Source organism: Microtus oregoni, unplaced genomic scaffold (genome assembly GCF_018167655.1).
Source record: "Microtus oregoni isolate MIOR12 unplaced genomic scaffold, Mior012 000064F_ref0000363, whole genome shotgun sequence".
Taxonomy (NCBI): Eukaryota; Metazoa; Chordata; class Mammalia; order Rodentia; family Cricetidae; genus Microtus; species Microtus oregoni.
The window spans coordinates 7,741,905-7,756,941 of NW_024543874.1; positions in this window are offsets into that span (position 1 = coordinate 7,741,905).

Consider the following 15,037-nt stretch of genomic DNA (forward strand, 5'->3'; position numbering starts at 1 on the left):
GAATACCTTTTTCCATCCTTTTACCCCAAGGTGATGCTTACTTATCCTTGATGTTAAGGCGGGTTTCTTGGGTGCAGCAGAAGGAAGGGTCTTGTTTCTCTTTTTTCTTTTCTTTTTTTAAATTTATTTATTTATTAAGGATTTCTGCCTCCTCCCAGCCACCGCCTCCCATTTCCCTCCCCCTCCCCCGATCAAGTCCCCCTCCCTCATCTGCTCGAAGAGCAATCAGGGTTCCCTGACCTGTGGGAAGTCCAAGGACCGCCCACCTCTATCCAGGTCTAGTAAGGTGAGCATCCAAATTGCCTAGGCTCCCCCAAAGCCAGTACATGCAGTAGGATCAAAAACCCACTGCCATTGTTCTTGAGTTCTCAGTAGTCCTCATTGTCTGCTATGTTCAGCTAGTCCAGTTTTATCCCAGGCTTTTTCAGACCCAGGCCAGCCTTGGTCTTGGTGAGTTCCCAATAGAACATCCCCATTGTCTCAGTGTGTGGGTGCACCCCTCGTGGTCCTGAGTTCCTTGCTCGTGCTCCGTCTCCTTCTGCTCCTGATTTGGACCTTGAGATTTCTGTCCGGTGCTCCAATGTGGGTCTCTGTCTCTGTCTCCTTTCATCACCTGATGAAGGTTAATATTCAGGAGGATGCCTATGTGTTTGTCTTTGGATTCACCTTCTTATTTAGCTTCTCTAGGAACATGAATTATAAGCTCAATGTCCTTTATTTATGGCTAGAAACCAAATATGAGTGAGTACATCCCATGTTCCTCTTTTTGGGTCTGGCTTACCTCACTCAGGATAGTGTTTTCTATTTCCATCCATTTGTATGCAAAATTCAAGAAGTCCTTGTTTTTTACTGCTGAGTAATACTCTAATATGTATATATTCCATACTTTCTTCATCCATTCTTCCATTGAAGGGCATCTAGGTTGTTTCCAGGTTCTGGCTATTACAAACAATGCTGCTATGAACATAGTTGAGCATATACTTTTGTTGTATGATAGGGCATCTCTTGGGTATATTCCCAAGAGTGGTATTGCTGGATCCAGGGGTAGGTTGATCCCAAATTTCCTGAGAAACCGCCACACTGCTTTCCAGAGTGGTTGCACAAGTTTGCATTCCCACCAGCAATGGATGAGTGTACCCCTTTCTCTACAACCTCTCCAGCAAAGGCTATCATTGGTGTTTTTAATTTTAGCCATTCTGACAGGTGTAAGATGGTATCTTAAAGTTGTCTTGTTTTTTCTCTGTGTATTTTCTCTGGGGAACTGAGCCACTTAAGATGGGAATGGACTGGGAGTAGGGGGAGAGGGTTCATAGGAGGGAGGAAAGCAGGGTGTTCCACCAGGCTTAGTGCCCTGGGAACAAGAGCAGAGCGTGGGGGTGGGGGTGGGCTTATAGAAGGCCTGCCACAGAGCTGGGGATGAGATTGGGGGGTTGGACTTAGAGAAGATGGCCGATGGGTTAAGTTCTGCGGGTAGCCTACCTGATTCCATCCTTGGAGTCTTTTGTTTTGTTTGTTAGCTGAGAATGACCTTGAACTTCTAACCCTCCTTCCTCCACCTCTCAGTGCTGAGATTACAGTCACACACCACCATACTTATTTTGTTTTTCAGTACCTGAAATAAACCCGGGTTTCCTTCCTAAATGCTATGCATCCACTCCACCTACTGGGCTCCTTTCCCAGCCAACCCTTCATCATTTTTTAACCCTTCTGAGATAGACAGATGGCTTAAGTGTTTAGAGCATAGACAGCTCTTTTAGAGGACCTGAGTTCAGTTCCCAACCTCCACATCAGGTAGCTCACAACTACCCGAAACCCCGATCCTGAGGGCTCCAGCTCCTCTGGTCTCTGTGGGTGACCTCATCCCTGTGAACAGTTCTCAACACAGATATGCACACAAACATAATTCAAGATTTTTTAAAAAATCCTCTTTTTGAAATTGAGAATATTATAATTTTGAACATTTCTTACTTGCATATAATGTATCTTGATCATACCTATCCCCGAGTCCCAGCTCTCATTCCTCTGTGATGGAGGAAGGTCATTGGTTAAAAACATAAAGAAACTGCTTTGCTGACCCTCATAGGTTAGAACATAGGTGGGTGGAGTAAACAGAACAGAATGCTGGGAGGAAGAGGAAGTGAGCTCAGACTCGACAGCTCTGCTCTCTGGAGCAGAGATGCCATGCTCCCCTCTCCCGGGCAGACGTGATTCAGCTCTGACCCAGGATGGAAGTTGGCTAGAATCTTCCCGGTAAGTGCACCTTGGGGTGCTACACACATGATTGGAAATGGGCTAGTCCAGGTGCGAGAGTTAGCCAAGAAGAGGCTAGATATAATGGGTCAAGCAGTGTTTAAAAGAATACAGTGTCCGTGTAATTATTTCGGGGTATAAGCTAGCCAGATGGCCAGGGTGCTGGGGACGCAGCCCCGCTGCTCTTATTTACTACAGAATGGCGCCCAGACATGTGGACAACTGAATCCACTGAAAGCCTGAGAAAGCTTGGGAAAGAGTAAAGCATGTTTTCTTGGTAGCCGCGATTTCTCGGGTCTGCTCTGCTTGCTAGAAGCAAGCAAGCGCTCTCATCTAAGAGAGGCTTCCTGACTCAGCTTCAGCTGCAAAACCCTGCAGCTCTTAAGAGGTCCTGCCACGAAACATTTAAATGGTGTTGATAAAAGCCGACTGAATGCTTGTTTGTTTTCAGCAGTAGCAGGAAAAAAACCTGTGTTGTTTTAAAATGCCGGCTTTGTGGGCCATCCTGCCAGGGCAAACTCTGACTCTTTGAGGCAGGAGGTCAGCTACAGAGAGAGCATTTGAGTGTTGTAGCTTGCTTGTGGGCAGGGACCTTGAAACACTGTAGACTTGTTGTGGCACTGAACGCGGCTCTGGCCGGTACCTCAGCCACAAGGTTGGAATGGCAGAAAGCTAAGGAATGTGCTGGATCCAGCCACCAAAGCCACCTTCCCAACACACCCCTCTCCTCTTCAGATCCTCTTCTGTTTTTATGATCCACTGAGTTCAACTGTGCTGCCCACATTTGAATGCCAGAGTACAGGCAACCAGAGGCCACACTCCCTGCAAAATGACTCCCTTTGTCCTCCTGCAGTTATTAGCTAGCAATAGCTAGCTTTTTAGCTAGAGGTGGGGTTTCATGAGACCCTCCCCTGCCCATACTGAAATGTTGCTGGCTTGATTTTGTTTAGGTCTGTGCAGGTAACCACAGCTACTATGAGCTCATGTGTAAAATGGTCATGTCCTATTCAGAAGACACCATTTCTCCACATTTTCCCCTAGCCTCTGGTTCTTATATTCTTTTTACTTCCTCTTCCATAATAAGGGGGCGGGTAATAAATGTCATGTTTAGATCTGAGCACATATAGGCAGTAAGAATATCTTGGCCGGGCGGTGGTGGCGCACGCCTTTAATACCAGCACTCGGGAGGCAGAGGCAGGCGGATCTCTGTGAGTTCGAGGCCAGCCTGGTCTACAAAGGGAGTTCCAGGACAGGCTCCAAAGCTACAGAGAAGCCCTGTCTCAAGAAACCAAAAAAAAAAAAAAAAAAGAATATTTTTAAAGGTTAGGCATGGTAGTTCATGCTTTTAATCCCAATGCTTGGGAAGTATAGTCAGACATACAGGGAGTTCCAGGCTATCCAGGGTTACATAGTGAGATCCTGCCTCAAACAAATAAGAATATTTTTAAAAAATGATTGGCCGTTGTAGAGTGGCTCAGGGGTTAAGAGCAGAGAATCCCAGTTTGGTCCCCAGCACCAAGTCAAGTGGCTAACAAACACCTGTAATTCCAACTCCAGAGGATCTGATGCCCTCTTCTGGCCTCCGAGGGAACCTGCTCTCACATGTACATACCCCCACACAGACACACACGTATACATAATTAAAAGTAAAACAAGAATTTTAAATGTTTCAACATCACTAATGAGACTGAAGGTTCCGAGAAAGAAGCTGTGCCTTCCAACTGAAAGCCTCTGCAAGACTGATGGACTGATTAGAATTTCAATAATTGTGAAGCGTTTAGAATGTTGAAGATCTGGAGCAAAATGTTGAAGATCCAGAACAAAAGTATAACTGATCTTCGGCTTTCTCCAGCCCCCTAAATAGCCATCATGTACCCCTTCTGTGTTGGATCTAACATTCTATGACTGAAAGGTAAAAAAACCTTTTGGAATGTATTAGCTTAACAAAAGAGTAGAATCCACCAATCAAAGAGCAAAGAATACTGCCCACTAACACATTTCAGGCCCATATATGAGTTCTCTCCATTTTGTTATAACTGGATGTGAGGTTATGTAAAAATGGCCCCCATAGGCTCATATATTTGAATTCTTGGTCACCAGGGAGTGGAACTAATTGAAAAGATTATAGTGATTAGGAGGCACAGACTTGTTGGAGGAGGTGTGGCCTCGTTGGGGGAAGTGTGCCACTGTGGGTGGGCTTTGAGGTTTCAAAAGACCGTGTTAGGCCCAGTTCTCTCTTTGCCTATGAATCAGAATGTAGATCTCGGTTACTGTTCTAAGCACCTGCCTGCACTGTCACCTGCTCCCCACCATGGTGATAACGGACTCAAACTCTGAAAATGTCAGTAAGCCCCCAATCAAATGTGTTCTTTCATAAGAGCTTCCTTGACCCTGGTCTCTTCACAGCAATAGAACACCGACTAAGGCGCCAACCCACTTGATGCACCCACTGAGTCAGAGGCAGAGAACCAAGACACAAGGAAACATCATCTTCTGGACACTGCGGGGCAGCAGCACTTATGAACTCCAGCCACGTGACCACATGCTCCAGACCTGAGCAAGCTCCAGTCAGACCAAATTCCAGCATGGAGAGGTGAGGTGGCCATGAAGTCCTACCCCTAGTTGAAGAGCTATTGGCAACGATAGCTTCTGCGGGCAGGGAGAGTCATGCTTTTTTGTTTTTTGTCTTTTTTTGTTTAAGTGTATAGCCCCTGATAAGTCAGCCACACTCCAGTGGAAGGCCACATATGGGCAACACAGACTAACCTTGATGGTTTATTGGAAGAAGAAGGGTGAACATTGGGTGGAAAAGGATCTAGGAGGAGTTGAGGGGTAAATATGATAAAAATGCATCATGTGAAATTCTCAAAGAACTAATAAAACATAACACAAAGCAAAAACCAAATTAAAAAAATCTAGATACCTTTTTCAGCTCTTGTAAGAATGGCATTTCATTGAAACATAATTCACTTGTCAAAAAAGGGAGGTTGAAAGGATTGATGAGAGGCACGGTGTAGTAACAGAAAGATTTATAGTAGTGTGTTAAATATTTAAAAAGAAGAGAGAAACCCATGACTGTGACAGCAATCATTAGAAATTGCCCCAATACACTCTAAACCCGCATCCCCCCATTTTTCTGATGTATGGGCAGAAAGCTAAGTAACACTTTTCCTGACTTCCTTTATAGCAAGACTGGTCTGATAACAAGTGAAATATCAAAGCAGATGGTCACCGGGATGCAGAGGAAGTCTGCAGCAGGGGTGTCTGGGGCGACCAGTTTTTCACACTGCCCAGAGGTGGTACGGATATCGCTGAGAGAAACCAAGCCTTTTGGGCCACCCTTTTCTTCCTGTGAGTGGACAAAACAGAAGTTCAGAAAAGCATCAGGCAGTTTGCAGCCACAAGGGGGCAAGACGCACTGCAAAGCATGAGGTATACCGAGAGAGAGAGAGAGAGAGAGAGAGAGAGAGAGAGAGAGAGAGAGAAGAGAGAAGAGAGTAATCTGGGTCCCTGGTGGTCCCAACCTGCCACACTCTGACCCTGGCAGTGCATTCCTTGAATCCTGTCTCATGGGATACTGCCACTTTGCAATCATTGTTCCCTAGCCATTCTGCTTCTTGCTGCTACCTGTATTTTTGGTTTTAAAAAAATGACTACACAATAACACACAGAAAGCAGAAAGCTGCTGCTGGCCAGTGGTGCTGTGATTTAAAACATTTATAATTAAACCTATTGAATAAGGAGAAAATTAGCTTCATATTCTTTTTTTTAAAACCAAGTTTTTGAAGTCTGATATAGTATCCTCATTTCAAGTAGCCAATGGCCAAAAATTATGAATAAAGAGAAATAATTAGGAAACTCTCTTTTCTCTTCTATAAAAATATGCACACACGAGTGAGGCCCTCTCAGAGGCCAGAAGAGGGCATTGGATCCCTTGAACATAGAGCTGTGAACCACCTGATGCGGGTGTTGGGAGCCAAACTTGGGCCCTCTGTTAGAATAGTACCCGCTCCTAACAGCTGAGCCATCTCTCTAGACCTCCTGTCCCACCATTTTTATACTAAATATAATTCAAGGCCATTAAGTAGTTTACAAGAATAACTTTGCAAAATATTGCAGCTACTGATGGAAGGCACAGTAACAGATATCACCTTTTAGCAACCTAGAGTGAAAGAGGGAGCCCAGAGTTGTTATCGTTACAGTTAAGCGAGGACCTGGCAGGAGTCATTGTAACAAAGCCATGACAAGGATACGGCCTGAATTCTGTATCAACATGGAAGGAAGCTGGAGCTTCCTGGGATAGTCCTATTGTGCTTCTCTTCTTTGCCCAAATCCAGACTGAAATCTCATCAATCTTTTGAATCTCATTTACAATTGATAAATATACGTGGCAGACAACATGGCGACTGATCATTCAAGGTGCCATCAGCTAAATAAAATCATGGTATTTCAGAAGGTGGGACAGCGTCTGAGATGGAGATGACCTCTGTCTTAGTTACATTTCCTGTTGCTGTAATACCATATCTGACAAAGGTATTTTAAGGGAGAAAGGGCTTATTTGCTTCACAGTTCTGGGTACAGCCCATTGTGGTGGGCAAAGAAAGGCAGCAGGAGCTTGGAGCAACCAGTCACAACACATCTACAGTCGGGAAGAAGACAGAGATGGGCGCTGGTGCTAGCTTACTTTCTCCTGTTTATATATAGTGCCGCCCATAATAGATGGGGCTCCCTGCATCAGCTAACCGCTTCAAGATAATGTCCTACAGGCACACCTAGAAACTAGAGATCACCAAGTTGACAACTGAGATTAACTACCACAGCCTTTAAATCAGAGAAGACCTTAAAATGGAGAAGACCTCTGGAGAGAACAGGTCTAAGATAGAGAGGACTTCCAAGATGGTTAGAGAGGACCTCCGAGATGGATAGAGAGGACCTCCGAGATTTAAGAACATCTGAGAGGGAGAGGGGCTCTGAGACAGGAGATGTCTAAGGCAGAGAGGGCCTCTGAGATGAAGAAGAGAAGACTTCTGCCAGGCGATGGTGGCGCACGCCTTTAATCCCAGCACTCGGGAGGCAGAGGCAGGTGGATCTCTGTGAGTTCGAGACCAGCCTGGTCTACAGAGCTAGTTCCAGAACAGGCTCCAAAGCCACAGAGAAACCCTGTCTCGAAAAACAACAAAAAAAAAAAAAAAAAAAAAAAGAAGAGAAGACTTCTAAGGTTGAGGAACTTCTAAGGTGGAGGGGACCTTTCTATGTTGAAGATAACCAGGAAGTGTCCAGGTTTAAGTGGAATACCCCATGACTCCATAGTGATGGTTGTGGAGGCCAGACACCCCTTCATTAAACTTCCCCCTTATCCCTAGGATTGGGGACTACCAACAAGAATGCCCACAGTCCCTGACTTAAACTCCTTCATGGGTTACCATCTCTTTTTTCTTTTTGATGGTATTAGGTCTTTTTTTTTTTGATATTTATTGAGCTCTACATTTTTCTCTGCTTTCCTCCCTGCCTCTCCCCTCTACCCTTTAGACTTCCTCCAAGGTCCCCTCGCTCCCAATTTGCTCAGGAGATCTTGTCTTTTTATACTTTCTACTTCCCATGTGGATTAGATCTATGTGAGTCTCTCTTAGATTTATGTGAGTCTGCATTGTGGTCTAAGTTCTCTGAGATTGTGGTTTGTAGGCTGGCTTTTTTTGCTTTATGTTTAAAAACCACCTTGAGTGAGTACATGTGATAATTGTCTTTCTATGTCTGGTTTACCTCACTCAATGTCATGTTTTCTAGTTCCATCCATTTTCTTTTTTCTTTTTTCTTTTTTTTTTTGGTTTTTCGAGACAGGGTTTCTCTGTGGTTTTGGAGCCTGTCCTGGAACTAGCTCTTGTAGACCAGGCTGGTCTCGAACTCACAGAGATCCTCCTGCCTCTGCCTCCCGAGTGCTGGGATTAAAGGCATGCGCCACCACCGCCCGGCTAGTTCCATCCATTTTCCTGCAAAATTAAAGATGTTATTTTTTTTCTGCTGTGTAGTACTCCATTGTGTAAATATACCACATTTTCTTTATCCATTCTTCAGTCGAGGGGCATTTAGGCTGTTTCCAGGTTCTGGCTATGACCATTTCTTTAGAGTCAGAATGTAGCTATTATTTAAGTTCACTTTCCTTTAGCTATGACTCTGGGCATACCACAATCACTCACTTAGGAGACTTCATGCCCCCTCACAGCAGAATCATTGTCTACCCATTATTTTTCCTGTTCTTAATATCCAGCCAAATTCCTACCATAAAGTAGGCATATAGTGAAATTGGTTTCATGAAACTGAGCACATCTAGGAAACCACTGTTCAGTGAGCAGCCAGTCAGGTCTATTCAAGAAGGATTTGTAAGAAGGATACGATGCCACTAAGTTTGGCTGGTTCCACCTTATCTTTTCTTTCTTTTCCCTAGGTCGGTACCCACTCTGTTGCCTCTGCCAGGTTATACTAGGGGCCTAAAGACAGGTTCATAGGAGGATGCCCAGGTGTGTGAACAAGTCCCTAAGCCAAGCCCATGAGAAGCAAGGACACCAGTGTCCTCTCCTCAGGAACGAGCAGCTTTCCTGTGAGTCAGAGAAGCACCCCCATCTCCACACTGGTCTTCTGGTACCTCACATGAAAATTAGTTCACCACACCAGAACTAGCTCCCCATTCAGCAGCAGTGCCTTCTCTTGCCATTTTTAGAAACGATGAATAACCCCGGTGTTGCACAAAGGAGCACGACAAGCTAAAATAGCTCAACAAGACAACCCCTTTCACTATAAAGGGTATACCAGAACCCAACCTAGGCTAGCAAGCACACTGGGGCCAAGGTGGCTTCTACCTTTTATCCCTGACGAAATTGGCTAATTGGTGCAAAGGGGCAGGGGAAGGCTGAAAAGTTTTCAGTCTCTGCTGGGCTAACTACCTTTTTTTTTTTTTAAAGATTTATTTATTTATTATGTATACAACATTCCTTCCATGTATGCTTGCATGCCAGAAGAGGGCACCAGATCTCATTACAGATGGCTGTGAGCCACCATGTGGTTGCTGGGAATTGAACTCAGGACCTCTGGAAGAGCAGTCAGTGCTCTTAACCACTGAGCCATCTCTCCAGCCCTGGGCTAACTACCTTTAATTAAAACAACAACCAAACCCTAACTTTCCCCATCACTGGATATCAGGGAGGCATCGTTAGTCAGCAATGGCTGCCTTTGCATCACTTAACACCATGGTAGCCTTGCCTTCACTATGGCAACCGGGTAGCGCACAGCCTCTGTATTTTCATTCTCTGTTGTTGGCTTTCTAAATGTGGATATTCTCCATGCCCGATTTCATTAATTTATCAGTGACAGTTTCAAATTCTTTTTATCTTAGGGTTGCTTCTCTCGCATTTGAAAAACAAATTCACGGGACCAGCAAGTTGACTTAGCAGGTAGAGTGCTTGTCACGTAAGGCTGAATGGCCTAAGATCAGCCCCTGGAGTCCATGTACAGGAGAAAAGAGACAAAGATTCCATGAAGTCTCTCTCTGACCGCGCGCACGCACGCGCGCGCGCACACACACACACAGACACACACACACACACGCACACACACACACTTGGTATGTGGCACACGTCTTTAACCCAAGCACATAGTAAGTTCCAGGCTAAGTAGTGACACCCTATCAAATAGATAGATAGCTAGATAAATAAATAATAACAAAAAAGAAAGCAAACAAATTTGTGAAAAATGCTATAAATTCCAAACCATAAGATATAGAAACTGATTTTGGCATTAAATGATTTTAAAATTTAGAGTCCAAGTGAACTTTTTAAAAAATATATGTATACAGAAATAGTTAATTAAAACAAGATTGGGGCTGAAAATGTAACTCAGAGGTCCGGCATTTGCCTAGCACGTGTGGGTCCCTGGGTTTAGTTCCCAGCATGGAAGCAAATGAACATATATGTAAAACAAGGAGGAACTAAAATCTTGGTCAGCAGAGGGTAGCAGGGATGTCTCCTGGGCAGAGCTGACTCTACACCAATCTACACCTCAAACGACTGTTGGGTGATCTGTACCCCCTTTGAAGTCAAGAAGCAGAGTATGCAGGACACATGGCTAATCCTCCTCAATAAAGTCACTACAGGCATGAAAGGGCCAAGGAGTCCTCATTTAAAAACTAAAGAGACACAGCAGCTAGGCCTAGAAGGTGGACCACCTGTATCCTGATTTCAGCCCCAAAAGCAGAGTGGTGAACTCAGTGATTCAAATGTAAAGAGGAAGGGACTGGACAGAGGACTAGTGATAAACATTTTAGGTGTGGTGTTTCTGTTTTGCTGTCTTTGTTTGTTTTTGTTTTGTTTTGTTTTTTCTGAGATAGGGTTTCTGGTGCAGCCATTGCTGTCCTGGAACTCACTTTGCAGACTAGGCTGGCCTCGAACTCACAGAGATCCACCTGAGTGCTGGGATTAAAGGGGTGCAACACCATGGCAAGGCTGTAATTTTTTGTTTGTTTTAAAAACAGGGTTTCATCTAGCCCAGGCTTGTAACGGCGTAAACGAATGCAGACAGATTGTAAAAATATATATACAGCTTTAATGGCGAAATAGACTTACAGAACCACCGTTCCCGCCGAGACCAGGAAAGCAGAAGGGAGGGATGGCTGGGAGCAAGCTCACCAAATTTATAGGCAAACATTAGCCCGAGGCGAACACACCCCCCCAAGGGGCGGGACTTATCCCTACATCTCCCCTTTTTGTCTAAATAAGACAGAACCAAACCAAATACAACTATATACAGTAACAACAAATAATAAATATAACAAACAATATTGAGAACAAAAGCTTTGCTAAACATTCTATCTCAAGGAGTCCAAATAATGTAGAGAGTAACTACAATTATATAATCTTCAACTCAGTCAAAGATCTGAGAAGGGAATAAACACTACCCAACAAACGAGATATATCCAAAATGTGCAACAATTGACAGAGACAACTGACTACCTGGGCAATCACCCAAAGTCTCGTTTGCAATGTTGAGTCAACCAATTTTGGCTAAGGCCTAACATAACTGACATACCATTATTAAAGGCAAGTAACTTTTCAAAAGTATCTTACCCTGTCTTGGCAGGATATGACAGTCCTGTTTTATCCATTGATGCACGCTCTGTATCTCTGTCAGTGGTTGAGGTATGGGCATTTCTTTGCCCAAAGGCCAGTTCTGCCAAATAGAAAGGCTCCAGGTGGAGTGTCTTTGGTGCTCAACATTCTCTCGGGAATAGAGCGGTGTTGCCAGGAGCAATTGTGTCTCACTATCACGAAACTCTGAGTTAGATTAAAGGCCATTTTCTACAGCTCTTTGAAGAGGTCGAAGATTATCTATCTATACTGAGTATAATCTCTATATATCTAGAGAACCTGATTAGTCTAATTATAAATGACAAACTTAGATGACTATTTATCTATATAATTCTCAATATCTATCTAACTTAAAGACTAAGACAATAAACAACTGTGTAACAAATGAGGATAATGACCTCCAAATATAAACACTGTAAAAATATACATTGCAATATGGTAAATATATATCAATACACAAACATTATATAAGTATCTTAATCAGAGGTAGAAATGTACACTGCAATATGGTAAATATATACAGTATATATTTATTAATACAATATATATCAATACATAAAAAATGTTTTAAACAGAGATAGAAACGTGCATGCATACAATAGTCAATATAATTTAACTTTGTATCAATATACAAGAATGGATACCAATATATTTGTCTAAAAGCAGTAACTCACAATTATAAATCTATTATCCCATCATTCCCTCTATTTTTTTTTCAAAATGATCCCTGAGTTATAAAATTCCTCCCCCAACCTCCCAACCCCTAAGTGATGTCCCTAAACCCAGGGGTAAACTTTACTGGGAGAGGGGATGTCGTCCTCTAGAATTACTTCCAGCTGTCATTGGGGCGACGTTCTTTCTGGGGGATCCTGTGAAAGTAAAATGATGGTTAAATTTCAAGATCAATGTCTTTTAAAATTGCAAATAGTCTCTGAGTATTTTGTGGAGGTCTGGCCAGAATGTTGTACAAGATGTGCACCATTTCAGCTAACCAAGTTGGAATCGTCTTGTGCAGCTGGTATCCAAAACAGGTCTTGTAGTAGCGCTATCAGTATCATGACGTCATATCAACCAGGTAGAGTTGTTGTTGTGGGGCTCCATCTTCTTCCTGGAAACTTCAAATGTCACTTCAGGAAAAACTCATTGTTCATTGTGAAAAACTTAAACATTAATCATATAGACATATATAGACATACATATATATATTCAATGAAAGGCATGACTAGATATATTCAGTGAAAAGTATGATAGATAAGAAGAAAAACAAAGGTGTTTTCTAAACTCATATTTCTTTCTGTCCCATATCATGGCTCTTGACATGAGACAGAAACTCCAGAAACTCTGGGTTTTTCTCTTACTAACAGGCTTGGAATTGGGGAGGGACTGAGCCAGAGTCCAACTTCAAAACCAGCTCTACATATTTATAAAGAAATGTTTAATAAGACATATATATCTATATATATATATAAATTAATACTTACAAAATGTGTCTATCCATCAGTAATTAAATATTCAGGGTCCCTTAATTTCTTTGAAGATGAGTATTTTCCTGTGGAGATAAGAAAGGAACCCTGCCTCCAACCTATCTGTATTTCTTACCATCAGTATGCTCGCCATCCTTATGAAAGAATTTTATTTATCTTTTCCAAGTGGCTTCTCTTCTTCAAACCGAACCTAATCACATTTAGGGTGGATCTTCCCACCACAATGATCATAATCCCTTACAGGTCTGCCTAGAGAGTCAACCTAACCTAGACAGTCCTTCAGAGCCACACCTGGAGGTTTGTCTTTTAGGTGACTCTAGAGCCAGTCAAGCAGGGTCAATATCTGCCATTACAGCCAGGGGCAAGGAAAACACTTGACTCTCTGAGAGGCTCAGGTTTGCGCTGTCTAGAATCCCCTTGGGGTTGATCCTTAGATCCAGTTCTGACTTCAGCTGTAGCTGCGCTGGACAGTTCCCTGCAGTCCTGGAGGACACACAAGCTGCAGCATCTCCACCGGTTTGCTCCTATGTTCTGATCCACCACTCAGATATCAGCCAGTTCTTTCCCAGTGGTCTCTCTGAAGAAGAGAGTCTCTGGGACTGAAATGGCCCTCTGAATGCTCTAGCTTGATATATATTACACATGTGTCTTAATTTCTCTTCTGTCGCTGTAACAAAACATCCAAGCCTCGCTAATCTATGAAGAGCAGAGGGCTGGTGTCGTCACTTAAGGAGAAAAAACGGGTTATTCTTTTGTGTTGTGCTGGGGATTGAACCAGGGCACTGCACATGCTAGGCCAGCATGCTGCCAAGTGCTAGGCAGGCATGCTGCCATTGAGCTACATCCCAAAATAATCATCCTCTCCTTTAAAAAAATTACTTTAAATATGTGTATGTTGTGTGTGAGAGCATGCACATGTGAGTGCAGGAACCAGTGGAGGCAGGAGCCGGGTTTCCTGGAGCTGAAGCCACAGGTGGTTTTGAGCCCCCTGATATGGGTGCTGAGAAGCAAACTCAGGTCCTCTGGGAAAGTAGCATGTGCTTTTAACCACTAAGCCATCTCTTCAGCCTTCTTCTTTTTTGACACTTCTGTCATCAAGAAGACCTCAGCCCCATGACCTCAGCAAAACCTAATCACTTCCCAAAGGCCCCATATCCACAGGACATCAGCAGAGAGCAGAGAGAACAAGTTCCCACCCCATCAGTTTATTTGGGTCACACAGTCAATCCACACACCATCTGCTTCATAAGCTCCGTGCCCCTCCCCCCCCCCCCATGCAGTATCTCGATTCCTTCCTCTACCATGGCAAACACGGCTCAGGCTTTCCCAGACTATCTTACTGACACTTTCCCAGTGAGTTTACCTTCTTTATGGGTCCTCTGGCTCCCTTGAACAAGAAGTGAGTCCTGTGTTCTGATAGCGCCCCAGATCAGTGGGTTCGTCTTTGTCTACTTGTATATTCTGGAATCCTTCATTCATCTTGTGAAAATCAAACACTTGGAGTCCTCCCTGTGTTCCTGCTGAAGCCTGGTAAATAAACCTGCAGGGTCTGTTTTTACCCCTTTCCTTCGTTCAGGCAAGGTTGGGTCCGAGACTTTGCTCAGTGGTGGTGCAGAGACCCAGGGCCTCACACACGCTAGGTGAACATCCCACCTCTAGCTGTCCCTCTAGTCCCAACACTTGTTTTGGTGCAGAAGCCAGGCAAAGAGGAGCAGATAGTGAGGGCATGGGGGGAAAAGACCTCTGAGCCAGCACAAAGGAAAAGCTCTCTGCCACTGTGAGCTTCAGGGGGCTCTCAGGACCCCATGTTTTGGCTCCACAGAGATGAGCTGTATTGAAGAATGTGCTTGCACATGACAGGACAACACATTTAGACACTTGAGTTTAAGCTGTCCTCCAAGGGCCAGATGGCTTTAGCAACTGCAAACAGGCTGGAGCCCACAAACTGTCACACTGTAGATTCTCTCCACTGTCACACAAGACAAGTGCAATTTCAAACAGAAGAATTCATGCTTGTCCTCTCACTCTCCAGAAACTTCCAAACCAAAACCATCAAGAATTGCCCTGTACTCCCAGTACATGTGTAAAACAGTCTCTTCCCAGAATTCTACTGGAGTGACTTTGTTCAATAGAAATTAACCACATAGTGGGATGGATCTTCTTTAGAAA